This window comes from Acomys russatus, chromosome 22, assembly GCF_903995435.1.
Source record: "Acomys russatus chromosome 22, mAcoRus1.1, whole genome shotgun sequence".
NCBI classification, from domain to species: Eukaryota; Metazoa; Chordata; class Mammalia; order Rodentia; family Muridae; genus Acomys; species Acomys russatus.
The window spans coordinates 352570-368772 of NC_067158.1; the positions used below are offsets into that span (position 1 = coordinate 352570).

General features: G+C 38.8%; 1 protein-coding gene and 1 pseudogene across 1 annotated transcript in view; one reads left to right on the forward strand and one right to left on the reverse strand.

Moving 5' to 3' along the window:
* Window positions 1-16203, forward strand: part of Acyp2 (acylphosphatase 2) — a 152374-nt gene that overhangs the window by 64102 nt on the left and 72069 nt on the right. The gene's annotated exons all lie outside the window — the stretch shown is intronic.
* On the reverse strand, window positions 5730-6201 carry LOC127205967 (60S ribosomal protein L26-like; annotated as a pseudogene).

Consider the following 16203-nt stretch of genomic DNA (forward strand, 5'->3'; position numbering starts at 1 on the left):
TTCTGCATGATTCTATTTGTGGACCATATTCCTACACTCTCCAAATAATGGGATTACAGTAATGTGCCACCGACTTTGACTTTTACCTATAATTTTTGTACTGATTGTTATCACAACATATCAAACACTTATGCCATTAAAAACTCCGAATAACATCTTCTTAAAACATGACTTATTATGGGTTGATCATTTACCTCAAATTGTTTATTCAATACTAACAGGGGATTTGTTTTGTTCCATCTAATTTATTTTGTATAGCATAATTTTTTAAAACAATTGATCATTTTAAGAGTGCCACAGAATAAAACAAGGCTGACTCCCAACTCTCTCTCTCTCTCTCTCTCTCTCTCTCTCTCTCTCTCTCTCTCTCTCTCTCTCTCTCTCTCCCCCTGCCTCTCCTCTAAACCTGCCACTTTAAGATCTTGATGTAAATAAACTTTTTAAAAAACTTGTATCCAATATCTTTTTTATTTTTACTAGGCAAGGCTTTGTTTTAACAGGACCCTTTTGTATTCCTGTATTTAGAAAAAATAGAAAGCATTTAATGGAAAGGCTTTGAAAGATATATCGTTGGCTTCTCATACATCTTCCAAAAGAACAGCACCACAGTTAAAAACACTAAAAAACAGTTTTCTAAGGAAACAGGAAGCTAGAACAAAGCAACCCCATGACCTAGCACACAAGCTCTCTTCATCACTCTCTGACTCCTTATAAAATCTTTCTTAATCTTTATGGGCTGATAGAACTACCACAGACTAGGTGATTTGTAAATAACAGAAATTTGTTTCTTATAATTCTATAAGCTAAAAATCCCAGGATGAAGGTTTCAGCAGAGTAAGGGACCTGCATCCCTCCGTGGAGAACTCTTCCTGTTGGTGCTGGAGCTTCCTGTGGCCTATTCTGTAGAGTTACAGCTCCATTCCCAGGGACACCATCTACTTCTCTTAATCACATCTCAAAGATGTCACCTCCAAATACCTTCACAATGGGGACAAGCTTTTAGATATTTGATTGTGGGGCAAAGGTGGGGATACCACAGAGATGTGGGCATGGAGCGATTATTTATACAATAACCACCTCTTTCTTAGGTAAACCTTTCTTCAGTATTACAGATAGACTTGAATAGATTCATTCATCCATCCATCCACCCATCCGTCCGTTCATTCATTCATTCATTCATTCACATATATTCAAGAACTTACTATACTAAGAGCACCAGGATATGGCTGTAGGGGAAAAAAACACTAATTCATAGCAACAGAAGCTCTCAAAAGAGTCATGCCATAAGCCCCAAAAGAAAAGAAATAGGGTGATAAAAGAGAATAAACTCAGCAGGCCCTCTGGATGGGATGGAAGAGGTATATGTTCTAGAAGGTACCATGTTTTCATGAGCTGAAAGATAATTAGATTTAAAGCCCAACTTCATGACCTTCTGGAAGGTCCTCAGTGTCTCTGAATACTGTGACAGCCTAACAAAGAGACAATGAGGATATAATAACTAATAATTCCTATTAATAGTAGTTATAGAATTAAATTATAGAAAAATCATAGCATTATAATCATTATTTTCTGCCAGGCACCAAATAAATAATAGCTTCCCATTAATCCTTCTTAAAGTTATTATATGACTTTAAATCTAAATTCTGGAATAGCCATTCCCTGGTGACCCGACTTCAGGGAAATGTCCTATACATCTTTTAATCAATTAACTCATCAAATATTTATTGAGCACTTACCATGTGCCAGTCTCATCTGATTATTGATCTTATTTGCTTATGACTCACACAGCCATCTTTCCCCTGAGCAGTGCTGACAGTTGTCCACCCCATTAAGATGCACATAGTATGCTGAATGTTTCCTAGAGCTGTGAAAAAAATTGTTTTCTTTTAGACAGGGTTTTGCTATGTTGTCCATATTGGCCTCAGACTCATTGTGTAACACAGACTGACCCCAATCTCAAAGAAATCTTTCCTGCCTTCACCTCCTCTAGTGCTAAGTCTGCAGGCGTGTGCCACCATGCCCAACCTTGCAATAAATTCAATGCATTAATACCAGTCATAAACCTTAAAATCTCAGTCATTCTCTAATGAAAGCCTAAATACTTACTTATGTGATTACTGAAAGTTCTTTAGTTAAAAACTTACTCTTTGACAATTGAATACATGTATAAAATATCTCGTTACAATATTCATCTTTTTGCTCACTATAAACTTCTGTCATTCACCTAGAAACAATAAAAGCACAAAAACATAAGGTAAAATTCCTGGCCACTACATTCTGTCTAACAATCCCACCTGTCCAGGATTGTCTCTTGCTTAGAGGAACAAAGCAGGCATTTGGTCACATAGTCTTAACTGGCAGTGATGCTGTTTAAAGTTTAACAAAATGCAAGCTTTCTGGTTTTGTATTTTCTTATATTATTGTTTGTCTGTGGTGCTGGTCACGCCCAAGTTCACCAGAGCCTGAGACCTGGCCACAGGGCTTTGGAAAGACTCCATATAGAAATGATGAGGAACATTAACATGGTGTTTAGTGATGACTGTTAAAGCGAAATCCAACAGGCTAACAAAGGTCATCACTGCCGTTTACCTGGGGTTGGAGATTCAAGTGCAATAAAATGCAGCATAAGCAATACATTTTATAATGCAGGAGGCAGGTTGTCACTGTATAGCATCATCTATCTAAAGGCCTCACAAGATCGAACTGAACAATTATTAAAAGTAATAAGAGTTCATATAAACTTGTGTGATTCAGTACCAGCCTGAGGATCAGTATGATGAGTTTCATCTTAATTGCTACCATGCTAACCGCCCATCCAGCCCTGGCCCGAGGTTAAACTCCAGTAGAATGAAGACCACATTGGATATAACTGGACTGTCAACCACCACTGCACCCTGACATTTGCTCTTGAGTCCTGCTGTGAATGGGGACTCATACAACTCTGGATTAGATATCTCCCTAACAATTGTAGAGTTTGAAGAGTTATATTAACTCAGGCCCACAAATGGCCTACATTTAAATGTTGACCTTTTTGTCATAGGAGGAGGAGACAACAAAAATCTCATGTACCCTAGGCTGCCCTTGAACTCTCTGTGTTGCTAAGGATTATCTTGAATTTCTAATCCTTCCTTGTTTCCACTTCCCAAATGCTGGGATTACCAGGGGTACCACAACATTTGGCAAATGTTAACTTTTGTCTGTCTGTCTGTCTGTCTATCATCTATTACATTTATCTATTTATTGGTATGTGTGTGCAGGTACTATGCTGTGTATAGTGGTCAGAGGACCACTTCTGAGAGTTATTCTCTCCTTCCACTGGGGATCAAATTCAGATCAGGAATTGAGTTCAGTCAGGCTCAAGTGGCAAGCATCTTTATTCTTGACCTGCAGAGCCATCTTGCTGGCCCCAAATGTTTACTTTTAAACAAATTAACTGTTAAATAAAACATGTCCTATATTGGTTAATAAGCCTTCTACCACAACAAAACTGAAAATATGAACAAAAAAGTTGCAGTGTCTGTATAATTGTAAGCTAGAAAAAAAATTAAAAATATTAGACAAAAGGTGACCAGAAGGACTCAGCAGGTAAAGGTTTGAGGACATATCAGTCCACATTGCTTCCACGGCCATCCTATATCCATGAGGGGAATCTTGTCCCAGTAGAGGGCAGAGCTGGAAGATGTGAGAGGAGAAGAAGGAGGGTTTCATTAGGTCCGTAAGCCATTGGTCCAAACAACCCTGAAATGTGATCTTATCCTTTACTGTTTATGCACCTTAACTGATGATCATTCTCTTAGACACTTCTAAAATTTCCCTAGAAGAGTTAAACACTTTAAATCCTACATGAATTTTAGCATTTAATGTAATACAAATACAAGCATTTAAAATAGAAAAATACCCTAATTCAAGGTATTTATTCTATGACTGAAGATGGATTATTCAGTCAACAGTGCTGAGAACACTGAAACTGCTTGAAAAGATGTTAGTTTCCTTCCTCCTACCAAAAGTCCCATTTGATTAAATGTAAAAAATTAAATTGTTGTAGTAATACTACAGATACTAAACCTTTGGTGTTTCGGTTTGTTTTGTTTTGGTTTGTTTTATTTCAAGACAAGGTTTCTCTTGTAGCTTGGCTACCCTGGACTCACTTTGTAGAGCTGGCTGGTCAGGAACTCACAGAGATCCACTTACCTCTACTTCCCAAGTGCTGGGATTAAAGGGGTACACCCCATGCCCAGCCAGATACTAAACCTTGATAAGCTAAAAGTCAAATAAAATATGAAGGTGAGGCTAATGTTGAATATTTAAAATTTATGATATTGCTAAGGAGTATCATAAGCTAAACTTATAGAATATATTTTGAGATGCATGGTAAAAATATGATATTAAATATTTTAAGTATAAACTTTTTTGTTTTTTGAGACCCTGTTTCTCTGTGTAGCCTTGGCTGTCCTGGACTCACTTTGTAGACCAGGCTGGCCTCAAACTCACAGAGATCTACCTGCCTCTGCCTCCTTGAGTGCTGGGATTTCAAGTGTGCACTGCCACACCTGGCTATAAACCATTTTTAATAATTCCTAATTGAAAAAAAAATATGAGGTGGTTCCCAAAAGAAGAAAACTTGCCATGTATGGTGACACCCATTTGATCCTAGCACTGTCAAGGCAGAGGCAGACAGATCTCTATGAGCTCAAGGCCAGCCTGGTTTTCAGTTAAGCAAATTCAAAGAGAACTTTTCAAAGATTAATGAGAATGCTGCCTCAACACTATGACCACGCCAAGTACAACTGAGTAAACTGTTCTGTTTAATGGGTTTCATTTTGTGTTGTGAAAAACATGTGTGTGTGTGTGAGAGAGAGAGAGAGAGAGAGAGAGGGAGGGAGGGAGGGAGGGAGGGAGGGAGGGAGGGAGAGAGAGAGAAACAGAGAAAGAGCAGAGACAGAGATAGACAGAGACAGACAGGGAGGGAGACAGAGACACTAGTGTTGGAAGTGTATGGAAGAACTGCTGGTCAGACACTTCCATTTTTATTGTACTTGACATGAGCATTTTGCAAGACTATGCAAAACCCTGAGACCATGCAATTTTTTCATCTGTAATTACATTTTAAAGGAACATATTCTTAAAATGAGATACTAATTGATTTAAACACTTATACACTGATGTTTCTTGCAAATCTGCGTGTGTGTGTGTGTGTGTGTGTGTGTGTGTTTTGAGGTATACAGTATGCAAGTGCACATGCCCATGCGTGCTCCCTTGAGATGGTTTCTCACCAAACCTGGAGTACACCAATTGGCTAGAGGGTCTAGCCAGTGAGCTCCCAGAATTCTTCTGTGTCCACCTCCTTACAGGTTGGGCTAACAGGCACAGCAGTGCCAAGCTTTTAATGAGGATGCTGGGGATCCACACTCAGATCCTCCCGCTTGCTCAGTATGCACTTTACCAAGGGAACAATTTCCCAAGGCCCCTGTACACTATTATTGGTAGTAAAAGCTCCATTATGACAAAAGTTAAATCATAAGATTCATTTATTTAATAAAATTTTGCTCATTATTAAAAACAAACAAACAAAACAGCCTGTAACCTAGAAATGGCTGTGTGACCCTGCGCTATCAGAGGAAGAATACTAAGGATTTTGGATTTTGCTTTTTAGTTTCAGATTTTTTTTTTTTTTTTTTTTTTTTTTACTACTAAAACAGTCTTTAATGAGAGCTGTGCGTGAGAGGCCTCTACTCCTGCATCTTCTCGATCGTTTCCTCCTTGGTATTTGTCCTTCTCCTTTCCTACTTGTCGGGACTTGGCTTTCCTTTCTAGGATCTTCTTCCGGTCTTTGTCCAGCTTTAGCCTGGTGATGACCACCTTGCTGGGGTGGATGCCCACATGGACAGTTGTGCCATTAGCCTTTTCTCGCTGCACTCATTCAGTGTAGATGACATATTTTTTCCTGTATACCTGGACCACTTTGCCAATCTGCTGGCCTTTGTAGTGTCCTTGGACAACCTTCGTCGTCCTTCCGGATGGGCATGGACCGGACGTTGTACTTCTGTCTCAGCTCTTTGGAAAGGGGGGAAGACATGATCTTCCTCCGAATGTGAGAGGGGCCATTGAAATGGCGTTTGAGGTTCTTGCTCCGGTCAGAAGTCACGAAGGGGTTGAACTTCATTTTGGCGGCTTCGATCCAGCGATGGCCGCAAGAGGAAAGAGCTCAGATTAAAATTTTTCCCCTTGAGACAGACAGAGTCTGGGTCCTTTTCTTCCAAAACCTGGAAGAAAATGCCTGAGACTATAAGTTCAGTTCCTACTACTGAAAAAGGGGGATGGAAAAAAAGCCCCAAATTGAAACAAACAAAAAACAAATCAACCCCCCCCCCCAAATATAACCATTGCAATGCAATAAAAAGGAAGGCGGAAAAAAAAAATCCTGCTGTTAAAGGTAGTGAGCAGAAAGCTTTCTCCAAAGCCTTCCTGCCAACTTGTCATGAAGTTTTTGCTTATTTGTTTTAATTTGTTGATGTTATTAGCATTGCTTTTATAATTCATCTATATATTGTACAATTCCAGTTTAAGTGCAAATATTAAGATATTTAATTGTATACGCAAGTTATCTCTTCTCTTATCTTAGGGCCTGTAGCTTCTTTAGAGTTCACAATATGGTCTTGTTTCTCCTCATTATAACTGTCTTGTGTTTGGTTAGTTCCTTTGATTCAAGCACTCATATATTTATCTTTACTTCATAGTTTTGCTATGTGATCATTGCTTCTGTGGTGTTCATTGTTTCTGAGAATCCTGGTGTTTGCATCTTGGATCTGTCTTCTGTGCCTTGTCTATTTTCATGTTTTCACCAGTGACTGAAACTGTGTGTGTGTGTGCGTGTGTGAGAGAGAGAGGGGGGGGGAGGGAGGGAGAGACAGAGAGAGAGAGAGAAAGGAGGGGGCAGGCAGGCAGAGAAAAAGAGAGAGACTGGCACTGTGTATGTGATAGGGTCTTACTATGTACACAGTTCATGCTGGGCTGTCCTTGAACTCAGAAAGAACCCCCAGCCTTTGTTTCCAGAGTTCTAAGACTAAAAAGACATGAGCCACTCCCCCAAGCCTCCTTTGTAGTGTGTTTTGTGACATAACTGTGGTTCTGCTTCGTCTCTCAGTACTTGCCATTCTTTCACTCCCTCTCTTCAGATTTTTGTGTTACTAGTCATTTTCTGTGATCATCCCATTAAACATTCTTACTGTGTTTTTCCATTTTCTTGATTTTGGTTGATCTTGGTGGAAATTGCCTCTTCTGCTTACTCTGGATTTCTGCTCTGGACTTCCAAGTTATACACATGTCTCTGAAGTTTCCTTGCTTTCTTAGGTCAGAGGACATGGACGCTCAAGCATCTGGACAGGTGTGGTGGGGACAGTCTAAAGAGCTGTGCTGATTATTCTTTCTTTCTTTTTTTCTTTCTTTCTTTTTATGTTTTTTATTGAAAAATAAAATCATTCATATTACATCTCAATTGCTATCCCATCCCGTGCATCCTCCCATTCCTCCCTCCCTCCCGCTTTCACCCTATTCCCCTTCCCTATGACTGTGACTGATGGGGACCTCCTCCCCTTGAATATGATGCTAGGGTATCAAGTTTCTTCTTGGTAGTCTGCTATCCTTCCTCTGAGTGCCATCAGGCCTCCCCATCAAGGGGACATGGCCAAATAAGAGGCACCAGAGTTCGTGTGAAAGGCTGATTATTCTTATAACTGGAAGCTGAACTAAAACTGTGTTAGAAGCTGGACATGATAGGGCAGGCCTGTAATCCTTGTACTTAATGGCCGAGACAGAGTTCAAGACAGGAAGCCAGCCTGGACTACACAGTGAGCTCCAGGGAAAATAAGATAAAGTGGGCCTCTGTGTCAAAAAATTGTAAGATTGCCTGACATAATGGCACACGCCTTTAATCTCAGCACTCAGGAGGCAAGAGAAAGCAGTTCTCTGCAAGTTTGAGGCCAGCCCTGTCTACATAGTAAGTTCCAGCCCTGCCAGGACCACATAGTGAGAGCTTGCCTTAGAAATATATGTGAGAGTGCGTGCACTAGAGACCCCTTTGGTCTCAGGCATGGTGAACAACTAGAGGAAGTAAGTCAGAGATGTCAGCCACAGAGAAACAGGTAAGCAGTCTACAGTGGAGAACAGGCCTGAGTCCCGACAGGGCGATCTGGTCTTTTCTGTTATTGTCCATTCCTCCCAAAATCTTTACATATCCTATTATGCAATTTATACTAGTCACATTCCTCTCCTCTCATCTGCTTCCAACACACACAAACACACTCATACACATACCTTGCACAGTCACTCACTCACATTCACACTCATACACAGATACATACACATTCACACAATAATACACATGCACAATCATACACTCATACACCCACTCATAGATACACTCACACACATAGACACACACACACTCACATACTCACTCACACACTCACATACTCACACACACATTTACACACACACCACATCACACACACTCACACACTTACATACACACCACACACACACTCCATTCCCTTTCTGAGGTAGCTCGAGCTGCCTTCTCTTTCCACACAGAACCCCTGCACACAGGCACACACCTGGTATCCAGCTCCTCCACATTCTTTCTAAAGTCATTTCAGGTCACCTGTCCAGGTGTGTCCTTCCTAGTAATGCTGCCCAAATAGTTTTGTTCTTTTATAAATTCCTTTTCTAGAAAGTCCTCTGAAACTTAATTCCGTTCTTAGAGCTGCCAATAAATTCAGGTTAACCAGTGTCCCACATAATTGAATCAGGGACACTTAACCTGTGTTAATTTTGTGCTTTTCATGTAATAAAGGCTTTGTAAAGGTTTAATATATAATTGCGATTATGAATAATATACTTATTAAAAAGAAAGCCAGTTTTAGAGTTCCTTGTTTCATAGATATGCATGTGTATATTCTCTTAAACAATTAACTTCCTTTTTAAAGCATCCCCATGCTCACTCAGAGATCACAGACGGCAGTTGTTTGTTGAGCTCACATCCAGTTGATGCTTTCTTTCTGAGCTGTCACATTGTTGAATTTTTCTTGCAGTTTAAATGTTTTCCTCCTGTGGTGGCAAGAATGGAGACCTGTTTGCTTCTTCTTATACTTGAAATGTCCTAAAATTTTTTTAAAATTTACTTCCATGCCCATGAAGACAATTCAGATCCTGGGTCTTGGGCTCAAGATATTGTTCCAATTTATTTGTTTGTAAATAATGTCCTTGAGTAAATGAATAGCAGGGATTAGAATAGGAGCCATGGGTTGCAATGCAGATTTATTTATTTATTTGTATATTTATTTATTTATTTATTTATTTTTAGGCAGGGGTTCTCTGTGTAGCCCTGGCTATCCAGGACTCACCTTGTAGACCAGGCTGGTCTTGAATTTATAGAGATCCGCCTGCCTCCACCTCCTGAGTGCTAGGAATAAAGGCATGTGCCTTATTCTTTACTGGCGTTGGACATACTTAGAAGCTACTTTGAACTCTTTTCTTTTCCTCTTCTCTTCTTTCTTTCTTTTTGTTTTTTTTTGAGACAGGATTTCTCTGTGTGATAGCCTTTGGCTTTCCTGGAACTCTCTTTGTAGACCATGCTGGCCTCGAACTCACAGAGATCTGCCTACCTCTGCCTCCCGAGTGCTGGGATTAAAGACATGCACCACCACGCCCAGCTCATCTATTCAATTAAGTTTTTTTTCCCAAATTCTACACTGTTTGTAAAATCACATTATCATGTGTTTTTGTTTAATTAGGGTGCCTATCTCTTTGCTAAATGTACAGTAAGTAAATGATACTTCTATTGAAGTTAATTCAAGACAAAATGACACTTCCAAAACAAGATAAATTACCTCTGTTCTTTGACAGATGTTAGGCCTCAGTTTTCATGGGTGACAGTCATTAAATGTACTGAGTGGTTGCTAGCATTATAATCTTCCTGGGTTTGGTGCTTTATTTTCTGTTCCCTTGTTCCCTGTTGACCGATTTTCTTTCTTTCTTTCTTTTTTTCTTTTCTTTCTTTCTTTTTTTTTTGTGATATTTTTTATAATTGTAAATAAAATTCATTTATTAGCTTCAAAAATATAAATTGGAAATACAAATTAAGTGTCCCCCTGCAGAGGATATGGTCTTCTTTAAACACTGTATACAATTAAAAGCTATAACCATGTGAGGGACTATAATAGGCTCTGTCCATGTTGTTTAATATAGATCCTTTAAGTGATTAAAAACTAAATTGTAACAAGTTTTCCTCCAATTATAAATCAATATAATTTTAAGATAATGATATTAAAAAACTTTTTTATTAAAAATTTTTATACAATATATTTTGATCATGGTTTTCTTCTACCCCAATTCCTCCCAAATACTCCTCATTTCTTTACCCATCCAACTTTATGTTATTTTTCTTTTTCTTTCAAACAAACACAAAAACAGAACAATAAAAATAAGGAACCTACAAAAGCACCCCTCACAAAACAAACCAAAAGACAAAGAAGACAAAAACTGTGCCAACCGAGGAACATGAGATCAAAAGTCTACAGTTCATTGTGTGTTGCCAACATTGTGTCTTAAAAAATTATTGTCTTTCATCTTATGCCACAAAATAAAACTCACAGTGCTAGGAGGATTACATTTTGTTGAGTTGTTGGCTGAAGGGGACCCATGGAACCACCAAGTATCATAGACTACTGCCAAAGCTATTGGTTACTCTATACAACCTAATGATAAGGTCCTGTTGCCAAAGACATCGCTTATATATGTCATTGAACATAGAGAGTTTGAGCTGGTACCTAACTAGAAGCTTTACTCATACTGACTACTTTTCATGGTGCTAGAAGACAGTCTGCATACTACCAGAGGAGAAGGGTCATCATCAATCTCTCCCAACTACAAACCCTGAGACATATAACAGTGACCTTCCTGTAAGATATACTGATGCAACAGTGGCACAGATGTTATAGGAGTAACCAACACTTTTCTATGTGGTAGAGGAGGCAGAGAGATGTTAAGAGCCATAAATAATGGATGACACCAATGAATCAGTGTCTTCCAGATACAACAGGGCCAATGCACTTATAAATTCACAGAGACTATGACAGCATTCCAAGGCCTGCACAAGTTCAAACTAGATGGGATCCCAGCACTAAGAGGGATGTATGTGTGTGTAGAATGATTTTAAGGAAATGACGTGTGCATTTTTGGGGATTGGCAAGGTAAAGTATATTGGGCAGGCTACCAGGCTAGAAGTGCAGATAAGATTTATTGTTGAAGACTATACACCCAGAATTTCAATGTCACAGTTTGGAGGCAGAATTCTTGGTCTCAGAAGACCTTCCTTCCTTTCCTCACCCATTGGATAAACTTCTCTCACATTGTGGAGACTTTTTTTTTTTTTTTTTTTGACATTAACTGCCAATGTTAGTCACATCCAAAAAGTGCTTCTACATCAAGATCCAGCCTAGACTTTAACAAAACAATTGAGCACCTTAGTCTAGCCAAGTTGACAAAAATTTACCATCATAAGCATCTTATATACATTGCTGTAAATATAGCAGTGGCCAAATTAAAGGGGTATATGGAATTAATTATTGTGTAAATATTAATATAGGAAAGTTTTACAGCAGCAATTTTGCTTACCAGCTAGTTCCCCAATGAGTGATACTCTAGCATGTATCTTTAAATCTGTTTCATTTGGGTTCTAATACCTCTACCTCTCTTCCAACCATTATCCATCCTAATACCTTCCAACCCCCCAATGCTAGGTAGGAGAGAAAGAAGGTTAGAGGGGAAAGGGGAAAAGTATATCTTTTTACTACATTCTGCTGGTTAGGGATGTAGTTCCTTAGCAAGTCCAATCATCAGACTGCATCAACAGCAACCAGGAATAGCTGAGAGGAACACCAGCCATCTTCTTCCCAAGAGGGTCCTGGCTCTCTCCTGGCTCTGGCATTTATACCTTCTCAGAATCCTCAGAATTAAACTACCTGCAGCTGGCAAAGATCACTCTCCTGGCAGAGCTGGAGACAATCATAGTTAGCAGCTGTGGACAAACTAAAGCAGCCCCATTCACCTGGGATTAAAAGAAAAACATGTTATAAAACATAACTGAGTTTTTAAAGAAACCAAATCCTCCACTACATGACACAGAGAGGCTATGATTTATTATCAAGCTGTAGACTCTATGCTGGGCAAATTTTGAGCTATTCTAATCCTACTACCCTTAAAACCCACATAAAAGCCAATCACTTGCCAATCTGATGACTCCAGCATGGCTTCTGCTCCGTTAGTCTGTCCTCATGACACACTTCCCTAGACTTTGTGCTCCTAGTGCATCCTCTGAGCTCTTTCCTCCTTCTCTCTTCTCTCTGTGTCTGTCCTCTCTCCTGCTACATGCTCTGTTCCCTCCTCCTCTTGCCTCATGGTGGTCTCCAGACACAAGCCCAGGAACCTCAGCCCCACCTACCTGTCTTCTGCCCAGTCACAGACTTCAGCATCTTTGTTAACCAATCAGGGATAATTGAAGAGCATTCTTTACATCACACTGATACAAGAGATGGTTCAACATACATAACCATCCCTGTGGCAGGGCAGTAACCAGATCTTAAGCCAGTGAAATCACCATCTGAGAAAGCAGTGCTCAAAGACCCTCCTCCAACATAAGCTTATGATAGCTAGAGTTTTTTCTAACCCGGATTCAATAGTCTATAAAACACTACAGTAATAAAGACGTGGAATTAGACCTTAGTACTCTGAAGCTGAATGAACACTATATGAAAAACAAAGCATAAACCATAATTCTTTTCAGTTTATTCATCATTTTTTCAATGCAGTATAATACTCTGTTCTTTGAAACTTTGGTTTCATTTTTTTTTTTTTTTACATATCCTGTATTGGCCAATTTTATATACATACAATGTGGATTAAAGAGACTAATCAGTTAGCCCTCATGATTTCTGTAATGCTAAAATTATTACAGCACAGAATGTTCCAGGACCTCACACAGATCCACTCTTATCTAATGGGGCATGTTCCTCACATGGTTTATGTCTGCCTCCAGCCCAGGGAAACGTTGTGCCCTCTCTTCTCTGATCCCTACAATCTAGTTAGGGATCTTTTAGGCACTCTCTAGCTTTTTTCCCTCCACATTATTGTCTTTTGTAATTTAACTCATATTTTTAAAATGCCTTTTAGTCATCCTCATTAATAATAATAAAGCCATCCTCGGTCTTATATTTCTTATTTTCATTTTATCTAGAAGTCTTCATCATATTTTCCTTTTAAAGGTTAGTAGTGTTTTCTTTTTAGATCCTTAGAATGGTGAATGGTAGTTATTGTATGTGTTTCTTTTTAATTGCCAGAGTTTGACTTTCATTGGTATGGCACCATGTGACTTCCATGGTTGGGCAGGAAATTAGATTTTGTCCAGAATAGCAAGATACAACAGAAATGGCTTTCTTAGCTTTGACAACTTCTGACTGCTGACGTCTAAACTGAAATTGTGGCCCAGTGATTGACTTAATTCATTAGATAGCCTGCTGATAAAAAATTATGTTTAGACTTTGGAAGAAAATATGTTTTCTTTTTAGGGTTCAGTGTAGATTCCAGTTAAAAGGGAAAGCAGAAGGATATTGCTACTTGCCTAGGGTGGTGAGTAATGTTCCACATCATAAATCAGCCTTATGGGATCAGTTTTTTGTCAGATTGTGTCATCGCCCCTCACTCTATGATGGTGTACATGGGTGAATATGCTTTTACTGAAGCTATTTCTCATTTTAAAAAAAAAGTGTACTGACTTTCACTTTGAATTCTCTTCAAGAATATTAAAGAAGTAAGAAAACTTCAAGATAATTTTTTGGCAAGCTCAGCTTTTCAAACTGTTTGTTTTTGCAGATGTATTTCATCAGTCCTTAAGAATGAAGCAAGGAATGTTTTCTGGCTTCTAGGTTTGTACCACCCAGAAACTGGAAAAAAAAATATGTTTTCACAAAATGTGGTATTTGGTGATGGGGAAGTACAGAATCTTTTCATTTTTTTGTCAACTGTTAAGTTTAAATTTTTAGGTGACATATTTTAAACGTATAAGTAATATTTAAGTATGTCAAGCAAAGTAATACTGTTTCTTGGTCTATACTTAATTCTAGATTGGCTTTTGACTCTCACTTTGGGTTGATGTATAGTTAATAACTTACATGGAAAGAAGATAAAAGTGATTCATGGTTAGTCTTTCCCTGGAAATTTTCAATGTACTGTTCATATCATTTTACAATTGTTCTTATTCAGAGAGGGTGGGTTGATTCTTAATACTCACTGAGACTTGTGGTTGACTAGTCAACAAGTCTGCTTCCTGGAGTGGAGCATCTCTTAAACAGTTACAATGGTTGCTCCAATGCATTTTCTTTGAATTAGTCTAGAGTAATGTGAGTGAAAAGAACATCCTGTTGCGGTTATTTCCTTCATTTGGCAAACACTTCTGTTGAGCTTCCCAGCTGTAACAAGCATTGACACTGGCCTGTCTCCTTAGAAACCGACAGCATAGCTTAAGAAAATGAAAACAACCCAGTATCATAACTGTTACAGAAGTGGGCGTTTCCCTGGCTATGTCTTTTCCATGTCTCTTTGCTGCATTGAGCTTTGAAGTTGGAGAACACATCAGAAGCAAGGACACAGAGCAATTTACTTTGAAATCAAGGAATAGAATTTAAGGCAACATGGCACCGTGCTTCTTTTCTGTTTCTTTATCTTTTTAAAAAAGATTTATTTTATCTTCATTTCTGTGTGTGCATGTGCCTGGTGAGGCCTGAAGGTCCTCTGCAGTTGGAGCTACAGGCAGCTATGAGCCACCCACTGTGGGTGCTGGGAAACTGGAGGACCAGCAAGCACTCTTCACCCCTGAGGCACCTCTCCATCTTGTGTGCTGCTTTTTCTCTACAATCCTTGATAGAGCTAATTTGTGCCACATAGCAGTCGTCCCTAAGCTGGAAACTGGAGGTTGACAACCCTCACTCTTGAGTAATAATACAATTCCTGTGGAGTTCTAGTATTGACTGAGTTATTTTTACTATTGTATTACTTCATTAAATAGGTGAAATGTTAACAAACAAAAGAGGTTAAATCATTAAACAAGCACAGTTGCCACTAGAATAAAGAGAAACATTTGGTTTGTTTGATTTGTTTGTTTTGTTTGCCTCTTTACAGTTGTGCTTGATTCCAACAAGTTGATGCAACATGGTCTAGACAGAAATGCTGCTGAGAGGATCCCCACTCTCTCTGTTTATTTTGACGATAGGCTCTTCCAGCCATACAGATTCCCATGATGTCAGTTAACATAAACTCAGCTGTGCACACAGACTCCTGCCTGAAAATTTCGCTATACTATACACCAGTTGCATGTGGTCATCTGAACAGTATGGGCTATCTTTAAGTTTTAAGATTTTTATGCAACCCTTAAAATTATACTGAGTTCTTTAATTATTCTAATATATTAGCAAAAAGAAAAAGTAATTCAAGCATTGTTTCCTTATTCTCTTTACAGATGGGAAAATTGTAGCTGAAAAGATGAAATGATGTTTTAATTATAATATATTATATTTTAATAAATGATGTTTAAATTATACCATAGTAAATTACAGTAATTATAGTAAGATTACTGTATAAATTAGGGCACATGATAAAATAGGCATCTTTTGGAGGTAGGACATGGAAAAGCAGAAGCATACTTGTTCCTCTTACAGATGATGTTAATTGTGTTGTTTTAAATGAAAAATCTCAATCGTTCTAGTTTACCAATAAAGACTCAGGATCCAGATGCTGGGGTGAAAACCTGCTAGCTCAGAGAGGCAGAGAAAGTACCCAGCTGACCTTCCTACTCAGCTGATGTCCCAGAAGGAAAAAGGCCCAAAAGGCTCACTAGCTCAGCTAACATCCCAGGAGGAAAAGGCCCAAAGCTGGCTATCTCAAAGCCCAAAAAGCCAAAGGCCAAGGAGCTGAAGACCTAAAGAGCTAAAAGCCTTCTTCTAGTTCAACATGCTGTCTTAAATACCCTTCAACTCAAAGTTCCTTCTATTCTTTAATCCCTGTCAACTGGTTTCTTGCTCTGCCTCTGGACCTAGTGTTAACTTTATTAAATCCTAAGTACAGAAAGCTCTTGGATTAAAGGTGTGTGTTAGG